The sequence below is a fragment of the Hemibagrus wyckioides genome, linkage group LG07, assembly GCF_019097595.1.
Source record: "Hemibagrus wyckioides isolate EC202008001 linkage group LG07, SWU_Hwy_1.0, whole genome shotgun sequence".
Lineage (NCBI taxonomy): Eukaryota > Metazoa > Chordata > Actinopteri > Siluriformes > Bagridae > Hemibagrus > Hemibagrus wyckioides.
In genome coordinates, this window is record NC_080716.1 from 24631439 (window position 1) to 24643499 (window position 12061).

Genomic DNA, 12061 nt, shown 5'->3' on the forward strand with positions numbered 1-12061 from the left:
GGTTAGTTTCTGTTGGTTATTCCTGGAAACAAAAAGTCCTTAACCATTTAGCATTAGTGACTCATACCCACTAGACTCTTTTGTGATTATTAGGGTCTCTGCACACATTAACCTGAATATCAAACATACAGTACTTACACACTGAACAAATATAAACTGTACAAAGGGCACCATATCTCTGCCAGAGTCTCAATCATAATTGGTTAATTAACTTTAAAATATATGTATTAATGTGAATGTTTAGTGTGTATGTCCTCCATCATAAATGAAAGAAAATGGCATTTCACTAGCCCATTTTGTGATTAGCAGAAGCCCAGCCTCAATAAAATTAGATAACTTAATATCTTGTTGAGACCAATTATAAACCTGGTTAAGGTAGCAGAGGAACTGTACAAGTTCATTCAGGGACATAAAGTTATGTTCTGCAAATTGCTATTTGTTGCTAGAATTTCTGGAGGCATAGAGGAGGGGTTCATTTAAAAATATCACATCAACTTGCACCAAATGGAAATTGTTCTTTCTCTTTATAAGTAAGAGCAGAGGAAGTGTAGAGGCTTTAACATAAACCACTGATCAGTCAGTTGTTTATCAGTGTGACAGAATGGAGCTGTGGTCACTCTGTGTGATGATCTGTGAGTAAAAATGTTTTCTTTGTGTCTTCATTAGAGTGACTGGTGGGTTGAAAATTTCCACATGAAGTCTGATGTACTGTGTGATGAGGTTAATATGTGATTAGGACATTGTCTAGACTTAGTTATGTGAGCGAGTCCATATGACTTTAGACCTTGTGATAACTTGTTTATTTGTTTAATATTGATGTTTTTTTTTTGTTTAATCTTAGTTTGATTTCTGTGTAGAATAGTATTAATTAGCTGTATTAATCCTTACAAGGACAGTGAGATAAATGTGTGTGTGTAGGATATACAGTGCTCAGCGAAAATGAGTACACCCCCTTTGAAAATTAACATTTTAAGCAGTATCTCAATGAACACAAAAACAATTTCCAAAATGTTGACAAGACTAAGTTTAATATAACATCTGTTCAACTTATAACATGAAAGTAAGGTTAATAATATAACTTAGAGTCTCTGGAGCAAATGTTTAATTTAACAAGAATTCAACCACAGGTGAGTGTAATTATTCATTACACAGGTCTCCAGAAGACAGTTGACTATAAAGGGGTGTTATTTAAAGAAAACCCCTTCCCATTTCATACGCACCACATGGAACAGAAATGTTACAAGACCTGAGAAAGAAAATCATTTCTTTACACCAGAAAAGTGATGGCTACAAGAAGATCAGCAAAGATTCACTTATCAGTCAGAATAATGTAGCAAAAGTGGTACAAAAATTGGTGCAACCATCTCACAGAGACGTCCAGGTCATGCAGGGAAGTTAACGCCTCGACAGGAGTGTTTTGTGATGAGAAGGGTTGAAGAAAATCGGCATGCAAGTTCACTGCAGTTATCTAAAGAAGTAGAAAGCCAAACTCTGGGGACTGTTTCCCATGACACAATACGGCGTACACTGCAGAGGAATGGCATGCATTGGTGCCGTCCATGAAAGAGGCCTGCCTAGAGTTTGCCAGGGCCCATGCTGACAAAGATGAAGACTACTAGGATTCTGGAGTGATGAGACCAAGATAAATGTTTTTGGAACTGATGGCTTCAAAACTGTATGGTGTTGCAAAGGTGAAGAATATGAAAAATGCATCGTGCCTACAGTGAAATATGGTGGTGGCAGTGTCCTTACATGGGGATGCATGAGTGCTGCTGGTGTCGGGGAGCTGCATTTCATTGATGGCATCATGAATTCACAGATGTACGGCTCTATACTGAAAGAGAAGTTGCTACCATCACTCTGTGCCTTTGGTCGTCATGCACTTTTCCAACATGACAATGACCCTAAACACACATCTAAGGCCACTGTTGGATTTCTGAAGAAGAAGAGGGTAAGAGTGATTCAGTGGCCAAGTATGTCTCCTGATCTGAACCCAATCGAACACCTATGGGGAATTCTGAAGAGACAAGTTGAGCATCACTCTCCATCCAGCATCCAGTCTCTAAAAGAGGTCATTATTGAAGAATGGAAAAAGATAGATGTTGCAAAATGTCACCAACTTCTTCATTCCATGCCTAGAATACTTGGTGCTGTTATTAAAAATCATGGAGGCATTGCAAAGTACTAGATGTAGTAGTTTTTGTTGTGGGGTGTACACATCACCCTAATTTGAGTAAAACTGAAAAATGTGTAATCTAAGTTATATTATTAACCTTACTTTCTTGTTATAAGTTAAACATATGTTACATTAGACTTATTCTTGTCAACATTTTGGAAATTGTTTTTGTGTTCATTGAGATATTGTATAAAATGTTACTTTTCAAAGGGGGTGTACTCATTTACGCTGAACACTGTAGGTTAGTCTGAGGGTTTAGATGAGTGTATAAACTGCTGTGTTGGGACTGCAATACATATATATGAGATTAATAATGTGTACTATTTGAACCTTTTATTAATAAACGCAATTAAATTCATTGAGTGAAAATAGACTGCTTCTTCTTTAGAGCAGCAATTAGCTTCTCTAACTCATCTGAACTTCCTAGGAAGTTCCCAAAATTGGTTTTGTGGTGCAGTTGAATATCTAAATTGTTTAGGCACAGAAGTTTCCTGGAAGCAAATTAAAGAAGTAGTTTTGTGGTTTATTTCCTAGAATAAATATCATTTATCTTTGTGGCAGAATGGAACTGTGGCCACTCTGTATGATGATCTGTGAGTAAAAATGTGTGATGGTGTAATATGTGATTAGGACATTGTCTAGACTTTAGTCACTTAGACATTTCAGTGTATATCCCTACCAATTGTGTTAACTAGTTTAAACTTTTTTTGCTTCATTTTGGTTTGGCAGTGAGATAAATATATGTGTAGGATATAGGATAGTCTGAGGGTAAAGATGAGTATATAAACTGTTGTGTTTCTGCTAATGTTCTCAGTGAGAGTGCTGCTATTTAACTGCTATTTAACGTGACTTTAGTGTCTTTAACCCACAATAAAGTGGCTGCACCTCTGCAATCAATCATAATCATAAACATAAATAATATAACTGCAATCGATGTACACTAACATTTAATAGTGTTTAATATCATTTGAAAAGTTCCTTGTTTTCCAGTTGTACACCAGGGCCTCCCACTCCTTTTTCTGTTCTAGTTAGAACCAGTTTGCACTGTTCTATGAAGGAAGTAGTTCACAGCATGGTGAAACTATACAATGCAAAAGAGGTTTCTAATAACCAATTAGCTTCACAAAATGAACAATTTGGATTAACAAATGTGAAATGAGCTTGAAACAGAGGACTGATGGATGGCTTCTGTGCGACAATATAGCTCTTACTTTTAAAATCATCTTTTTTTTGTTTGTTTGTTTTTGAAATGGACAACAATTGGTTTTTCTTTGAAAAGCAAGTAAATTTCCCAAGTTATCCCAAACTTTTGAATGGTTGTGTAGGTGATTAAATAATTTGTAGTAGTGTAAGAAGTGTAAGGTTACAGAGTTGTCCATTTCAGCCGAAACTTTCAGCGCCAACAAAAATAGAAATAGATCTGTTGTTTTTTTCATAGTAAAGATCTCTCATGACATTTGTCCCCATGTCATGCTCTAAGACACTGAGTGGGCGGTCCTCTCTGACACTCATGAAGGCTGAAACTCCACTTTTAGCAGTGTTGTCCTCGAAGCGCACATAGAAGGCTATTATAAACGGACAGGAGATGAGTTCTGAAACCATCAGATGTAGTAGAAAACAACTTGTCTGAGCATGTTCATCAGGTTATATTAAGGTCTCCTATTGAATCATCTATACTGAAATATTTGATTATATGAGTGAAAAATCAAATGAATTATACAATTAAATTAGAAATTTAATAAGTGATAAATTTGACATAAGAATTCTCTGTTTCTCTTCCCTTTTTAGTGTTCATTTCACTTATCCAGGTTGGAAAAGCTCAAGGTGATTTCTTTATTTTATTTCTAATGTTGTTTAAAGGTTGGATTTGTATTAAGATGGAGAAGATTGTGTTTGTACATTGTCATGCAGAGTTTAAGATATTTAGTCAAATGCACTAATACATAATTACATTACAAAACACACTGATCAAATATCAGATGGTCAGAGAAGTGTGTGTTTCGCTGATATGATGTATTTAGTGTGCCTTATGCCTGGCAGCTATTGTGACGTTTGTCACACACACGAGAATGAGCTTATGGTTTCTGATGTGTCTCATGGCTATCATAAAGTTATTCCAGTTGTCCTGGTTGTACCAGTTATTCCAGTTATTCCAGTCATCCCAGGTGTGCCTGTTGTTCCTTTTGGATTTGTGTTCATGTTGGATTTGTATTAAGATGGAGAAGATTGTGTTTGTACATTGTCATTCAGAGTTTAAGATATTTACATTGATTTTCCAGCAATGATTATACCACTTCTGATCGTGCGGCCAAATTTATCACAAATATTCAGAGGAGAGATGGTTACGCTCTCATGTAGAATTTCGGGAGGAAGTGGACCATACTACTGGTACAAAAATGGTTGTCTTATTTACAGCTCTGCTGAAATGGACTATACTATAAAAGTAGATCAGAGTCAAAGATACACTTGTTATGGGTTTAGTAATGGATGGTCAACTGCATGGAGTTATGAAGTGACTCTCTCAGTGAGAGGTACATGTCTGATCTTATACTCCTGTAACATACACTCATACATAATCATTACAAAACACACTGACAGAATAAACATATGTAACAAAATTTGTACAACAACAGAGTTCTCAAGAATTTTATACAGTACACTTCTTAATTAAGTTTAGGTAACATTATTACATATACTCTATACCATCACAAATGATTAAACTAATCACAGACTACTGACAGTAGAATCAGAACTGTTGCTGTGTTTATTTTGTGGTGTTAATAATAAGATTATGTTTCTGCAGAGAGTCCTAAAGCTGTGGTGACCATAAAGCCTGACAAACATGTGTTCAGAGGAGAGACTGTGACTCTCAGGTGTGAAATACAGGGAGGAGGAGACACTGAGTGGACATACAGCTGGTATAAAAATGATTACAAACTCTACTCAGAACACAAAACACAGGAGTTCAGCCCCAGCTCAGTTAGAAATGAAGACAGTGGTAACTACACCTGCAGAGGGAGGAGAAGCAGTGACACTCAGACCTCAGAGATCAGTGATGCTGTTACTCTCACTGTATCAGGTGAGTGTGTGAGTTTGTGTTATCTTGTCATTAATTAAATGTAAACTCTGTTTGATTTTTTTTCACATGTTTGTTGTCCATCAGATGTAGCAGAGGCAGTAATGAGTGTTTTTCCATTGAGCTGGCTGACTGAAGGAGATTCAGTGACTCTAAGGTGTGAGGTTAAACACTCCTCTACAGGCTGGACATTCAGCTGGTATGTAGATGCTTCCTACAGAGACAGACAGGGTTTCATCAGGTACAGAGCATTGCTCCTCTCAGACAGCAGCAGAGGATCTGGAGGCTCCTACACTCTCAGTCCTGTTACTCTGAATCACACAGGAGTTTATGAGTGCAGAGCAGAGAGAGGAGTCTTTCACACACCTTACAGCAAACTACAGCCACTGTGGATCACTGGTGAGGAAATAAAACATTGAGTTTAATCAGAGTAAATATGTGTAAATGAAAGTATCAATGAATAGATAGTGAATTTATTAAATAAAGAGTAACACACATCTAGAGGTGGTTCGGAGATACATTATTTTTTAAAGCAAATAAAGATTTAGTCTAGATAACAGATAATACAGAAGTATTATAATAAGTCATTAAACATTTGAATCATTATGATTTCATAACGTAATTTAAATTATCCATGTGTTTCAGGTGAATCTCCTCCAGTGTCTCTGATCATCAGTCCGAGCAGAACTCAACACTTTACTGCTGACTCTCTCTCACTGAGCTGTGCGGACCAGAGTGACTCTACTGGATGGACAGTGAGAGGATTCACACACACTGAGATGTTATTCTATTGTTCATCAGTTTCAGGATCTACATGTAACATCAGCTCCCTCTCTACATCACACACTGGAGTTTACTGGTGTCAGTCTGAATCTGGAGGACGCAGTAATCCTGTCAACATCACAGTGCACAGTGAGTCTTCAATGTTCTCATCTGTAGCATCTTTACAATACACAGGACTAGAGATAACACTTTTAAACTCTACTGAATCAGTGTAAAGAAATGATCATTATGATAATATTTTTATCCTCATCAGGTTGGTTGCCTGAAGACACTCCAAGTTCAGGGCTCAGACTGATCAGTAGTCTAGTGACGGTTTCTGTGTATCTGCTGCTGACCATTGTTGTGGCAGTGAAATGTTGCAGAGCTCGAGGTAAAAACATTTTCAGTCCATTTGTACATTTCACACAATAAACACACTGACATGCAGTAACAGGAGAAGTAGAAACATTTCCACAATATACACTTTAGTTACAGTATTAAAGCTCTAAAATGCAGTTACAGTCATGATTACATAATTAAAGTAGAGATGCTAAGAAATAACAGTTATGTACACTTGAATATGTGATTATGTGATTTAATGATTTCTGTATGATTCAGATGAGAGGATGTTAATGTGGTTGCAGGAAACCTTCACAAATTAGTTGTAATAATTGAAAGAGAGGTTTATGTAATTAATGTTTATTATTCTTGAACACAGGCATTTGTAGCCATTTTCTCTAAGCACTTCCATGAAAAGTGAAAACCCTCATCATTATCATGTATCAAATTTCATTCAATATTTGTCCATAAATACTGGTTTTTTTTTGACAGTTCAGATGGATGAAGACAACACCCAGAATGCTGTCATAGAGGAGTGAACAAAAAAAATTTTGAATTGTAAAATAATTTTGATTTCTCTCTCTTGAATATTTACTACTAGCCGTTTTTGTTCAACATATTTTAATGCAATGTACTGTAAAATGAACTAGATATTAAGACCACATTATTTTTTTAAATTAATACCTTAATAATCTCTCTATTGTTCATCTCTTTTCATATGTCTTCATCTAACTGGATAAAATATTTTGTAGATTTATTATTAACATTTTGTACATGTGCCATATATCGTATATGTATATTGTTAAATATAGCATGTGCTACAAAAGTTTGTGGACATCTGACCATCAAACCAATCTGTGGTTGTTGAACATCCCGTTCCATGTTATAACCATCTCCACTCTTCTGAGAAGGCTTTCCACTAGATTTTGTAGAGTAGCTGTGGGGATTTGGGTTCATTCAGCTACAATAGCATTAGTGAGTTCAGACACAGATCACAGGTCAGGTGAGGAGGTTTATTATTAGTTTATCATTATAGTTTATGATTAATCTAAATGCTTTAACCAAAAATCAATAAACTTTTTATAGTATTCATCTGGACTTTTTAGCGTGTGCTGGAAAGAAAAACCACACTGTCTTCTTCTTTTTTCGTCTTTTCCCTTCAGGGGTCGCCACAGCGACTCATCTCTCTCCACCTATCCCTATCTTCTGCATCCTCAACACTTGCCCCCACAAGTTTCATATCCTCATTTATTACATCCATATACCTCCTCTTTGGCCTTCCTCTTTGCCTCCTGCCTGGCAGCTTCATGTCCAACATTCTCCTACCAATATACTCACTCTCCCTCCTCTGAACATGTCCAAACCATCTTAATCTGGCCTCCCTAACTTTGTCCCCAAAACGTCCAACATGAGCTGTCCCTCTGATGTACTCGTTCCTAATCCTGTCCAACCTTGTCACTCCCAAAGAGAACCTCAACATCTTCAGCTCTGCTACCTCCAGCTCTGACTCCTGTCTCTTTCTCAGGGACACTGTCTCGAAACCATTGTCACCATTGTCTTGTACACCTTTCCTTTGATTTTTGCTGATATTTTTCTATCAAACAGAACTCCTGACTCCTTTATCCACCCATTCCAACCTGCCTGCACAGGTTTCCTACATCTGCTCCCTGCTCTTACTACAGATCACAATGTCATCTGCAAACATCATTGTCCAAGGAGACTCCTGTCTGACCTCCTCTGACAACTGGTCCATCACCATAGCAAACAAGAAGGGGCTCCGAGCCAATCCCCGATGCCGTCCCACCTCCACTTTGAACTCCTCTGTCTGACCTATAGCACACCTCACCACTGTCCTGCTCCACTCTGATATACTTCTCTGCTACTCCTGACTTCCTCATGCAGTACCACAGCTCTTCTCTTGGCACCCTGTCATACGCTTTCTCCAAGTCTACAAACACACAGTGCAACTCTCTCTGACCATCCCTATACTTCTCCATCAAAAGTCTGAGAGCAAAAATTGCATCTGTTGCGCTCTTTCTGGGCATGAAGCCATACTATTGCTCACAAATTTCCACTACCTTCCTTAACCTAGCTTCCACTACTCTTTCCTATAGCTTCATTGTATGGCTCATCAACTTTATCCCCCTATAGTTACTGCAACTCTGCATGTCACACTTATTCATAAAAATAATACACTACTTCTCCATTCCTCAGGTATCTTCTCACTCTCTAAATCCCTGTTAAACAAACCAGTTAAAAAATTCACTTCTGCCTCTCCTAGACACTTCCAGACCTCCACCAGGATGTCATCAGGACCAACTGCCTTTCCACTTTTCATCCTCTTCGAAGCTTTCCTGACATCCTTTCTAATCTTATCTACTTTCTGTTCCACAGAGTTCACCCCTTCTACTCTTTCTTCCCTCTCATTTTCTCATTCATCAGCTCTTCAAAGTACTTCTTCCATCTCCTCTGTACACTCTCCTCACTTGTGAGCACCCGTCCATCTCTATCCTTAATAACTCTAACTTGCTGCACATCCTTCCCATCTCGATCCCTCTGCCTAGCTAACCTGTACAAGTCCTTCTCTCCTTCTCTAGTGTCTAACCTAGTGTACAACTCATCATAAGCCTTCTGCTTGGCCTTAGACACCTCCCTCTTCACTCTGTGCTGTAACTCCTTGTATTCCTGTCTATTCTCTTCAGTCCTGTCCATGTCCCACTTTTTCTTGGCTAACCTCTTCCTCTGAATACTATCCTGAACTTCCTCATTCCACCACCAAGTCTCCTTATCTTCTTTCCTTCTTCCAAATGACACACCCTGCACCTTTCTTCCTGTCTCCCTGATCACTTCTGCTGTAGTTTCCCAGTCATCTAGTAAAATCTGACCACACAGAGCCTGCTTCAACTTCTGTCCAAATTCCTCACAACATTCCTCCTTTTTCAGCTTCCACAACTTGGTTTTCTTATCTATCTCAGACCATCAGGGTCATCCTACACACCACCATCCTATGCTGTCTGGCTACCCTTTCTCTCAATACCACTTTACAGTCACTAATCTCTTTCAGATTGCTTCTTCTACATAGGATGTAGTCTATCTGTGTGCTCCTACCTCCACTCTTGTAAGTCACTCTATGCTCCTCCCTCTTCTGAAAATACATGTTAACCACAGCCATGTCCATCCTCTTAGCAAAGTCCACTACCATCTGTCCTTCAAGTTTCCTTTCCTTAACTCCAAACTTGCCCATCACCTCCTCATCACCTGTGTTCCTCTCACCAACATGTCCATTAAAATCTGCTCCTATCACCACTCTCTCACCCGTGGGAATAGTCTCTATCACCTCATCTAATTCACTCTAGATTCTCTCTTTCTCCTCTAACTCACAACCTACCTGTGGGGCATAACCACTACCAACATTCAACATCACCCCTTTAATCTCTAACTTCAGACTCATCACCCTGTCTGACACTCTCTTCACCTCCAGAACATTCTTCACACACTCCTCCTTCAGGACCACACCTACCCCATTTCATTTACTATCCACACCATAATAAAACAGCTTGAATCCTGCTCCTATACTATTATGAACAAAGTCTTGTATTTTCTGTTTGAAGAGCATCAGTGCCACCTTTTGGGTATAATAATTTTGTTTTTCTTTTCATAAAAATCTGTTATTAAATTTTATTTTTTTAAATGAATATCTGTTGAATATCTGTTTTATTATTAGTTTTTTTTAATTTTGTTATATATATATATATATATATATATATATATATATATATATATATATATATATATATATATATATATAATTTTTTTTCCTGCAATCTAGACATCATAAAAACTGCTCTTGGACCTTTTCCTCAAATAAACTTTGACAAAGACAGCTTTTGACCTGTTACGATTAAGTTCTTTGTGTAAATACACATCTCTTTTTTAAATTATTCCTGTTGTATTTTGAAATTCATTTGATTATCCTGACTACTCATGACATCCTGTGACACAACTCACATTAATACAATAATCACAAGGCAATTTTTTTACATTTATTTTACAAGGTCTGAAGGTGAATACTCATATACAATATGAACTGAAGTCTGTTTATGTCTTTTGGAAGTGACCTTCATATTGTTAATAAATTTAATATTTATATATATATAAATATAATATGTAGATGTTCATGATCATTGATCTTGTGTTCTTCATGCTTCTTGTTCATGCTCTTCTTCTGCTCTAGCTTCAATAAAAATATATATTGCACTCTGACACCACTGACAATTCTGGGTGTTCTGGCCTAAGAAAAGAAATAACAGACTTTTTAGTTTCTTTATGATGGGTTTTACTTGTAAAACCTTGTTATAAAATATATAATTGTGTGTGCATAGTCAATTCAACCTCAGTCAGGCTTATAAGTTATACTGCATTTACGGCAAGGTTTCAATATGTAATTTTCTCCACATCTGGCTTAATCTAAATGAAAACACCTCCTCTAATGGAAATTTCTACTCGTCAACTTGGGGTCGTCTTACTTATCAGTTCTTTCTCTGTTTACAGAAAGACATTAAATCATTCAACTGTGGACAGTGTAAAATCACCCCTTCTATGCTTTGTAATTAGTTTATAACAGTATTTGCTTTAGATCAGTTACAGACACTTGACCATACTAATACCTTATTGCTAAGCTACATGCTGTTGTCCACTGTCCTTAAACTGTTTCATAAATATAAATGTTACCATTGCTTTTTTTATGAGCTTTACATGCTCCATCCTGATCCTACCCGTTTACAGGCAGAAGCTGAAACAGGAAGCACCCACTCTCAGGAGAATGCAGTGCTGCTCAGACCAATCAGATTGTATGATACAGGATTGTTTTAATCAAGTGGCCTAAGAGACTTTCGGATACTGTAACGTGTTTCTTCTGGATGTTTGGTATGAGGCCCAGCATCATGAAATCATTTTTTACCTGCATTATGGGGAGCATCCTCACTGTCTGTTACAGGAGCAGCACATAACCACAGAGCTCTGCAAAGTGTCCTGCAGAAACCCAGAATGTATGTGCTCCGTTAATAAATGAAAATGTTTCACTACCCCATTTTGTGACTAGTAGAAGCCCTGCCTCAATCTAATTTGATAAAAAGCTTTTCAGAAAGGTTCACTTAATATCTTGTTGAGACCAATTATGATCCTGAGTGAGGTAGCGGAGGAACTGTATAAGTCATTGAAATAAAGTTATGTTCTACAAATTGCTATTTGGCATAGAGGAGGGGTTCATTTAAAAATATCACATCAACTTGCACCATAACAGAAATCTTTCTCTCTTTCTCTTTAGGTGTAAGAAGACAGGAAGTGTAGAGGCTTAATCACAAGCCTCTGATCAGTCAGTCGTTTATCAGTGTGACAGAATGGAGCTGTGGTCACTCTGTGTGATGATCTGTGAGTAAAAATGTTTTCTTTATGTCTTCATTAAAGTGAGTGGTGGGTTAAAATGTTCAAATGAAGTCTGATGTCCTGTGTGATGAGGTTAATATGTGATTAGGACATTGTCTAGACTTAGTCTCTTAGTCTTTTCAGTATATATCCATAGCATTTGTGTTAGCTAGTAATTTTTCTTTGTTCATTTTGGTTTGATTTCTATGTAGAACAGCATTAATTCCAGCATTAATCCTTACAAGGACAGTGAGATAAATGTATGTGCAGGATATAGGACAGTC

General features: G+C 37.3%; 1 pseudogene; it reads left to right on the top strand.

Annotated features, from left to right (window-relative positions):
* Positions 1-12061, top strand: part of LOC131356276 (basement membrane-specific heparan sulfate proteoglycan core protein-like) — a 40272-nt pseudogene that overhangs the window by 12493 nt on the left and 15718 nt on the right.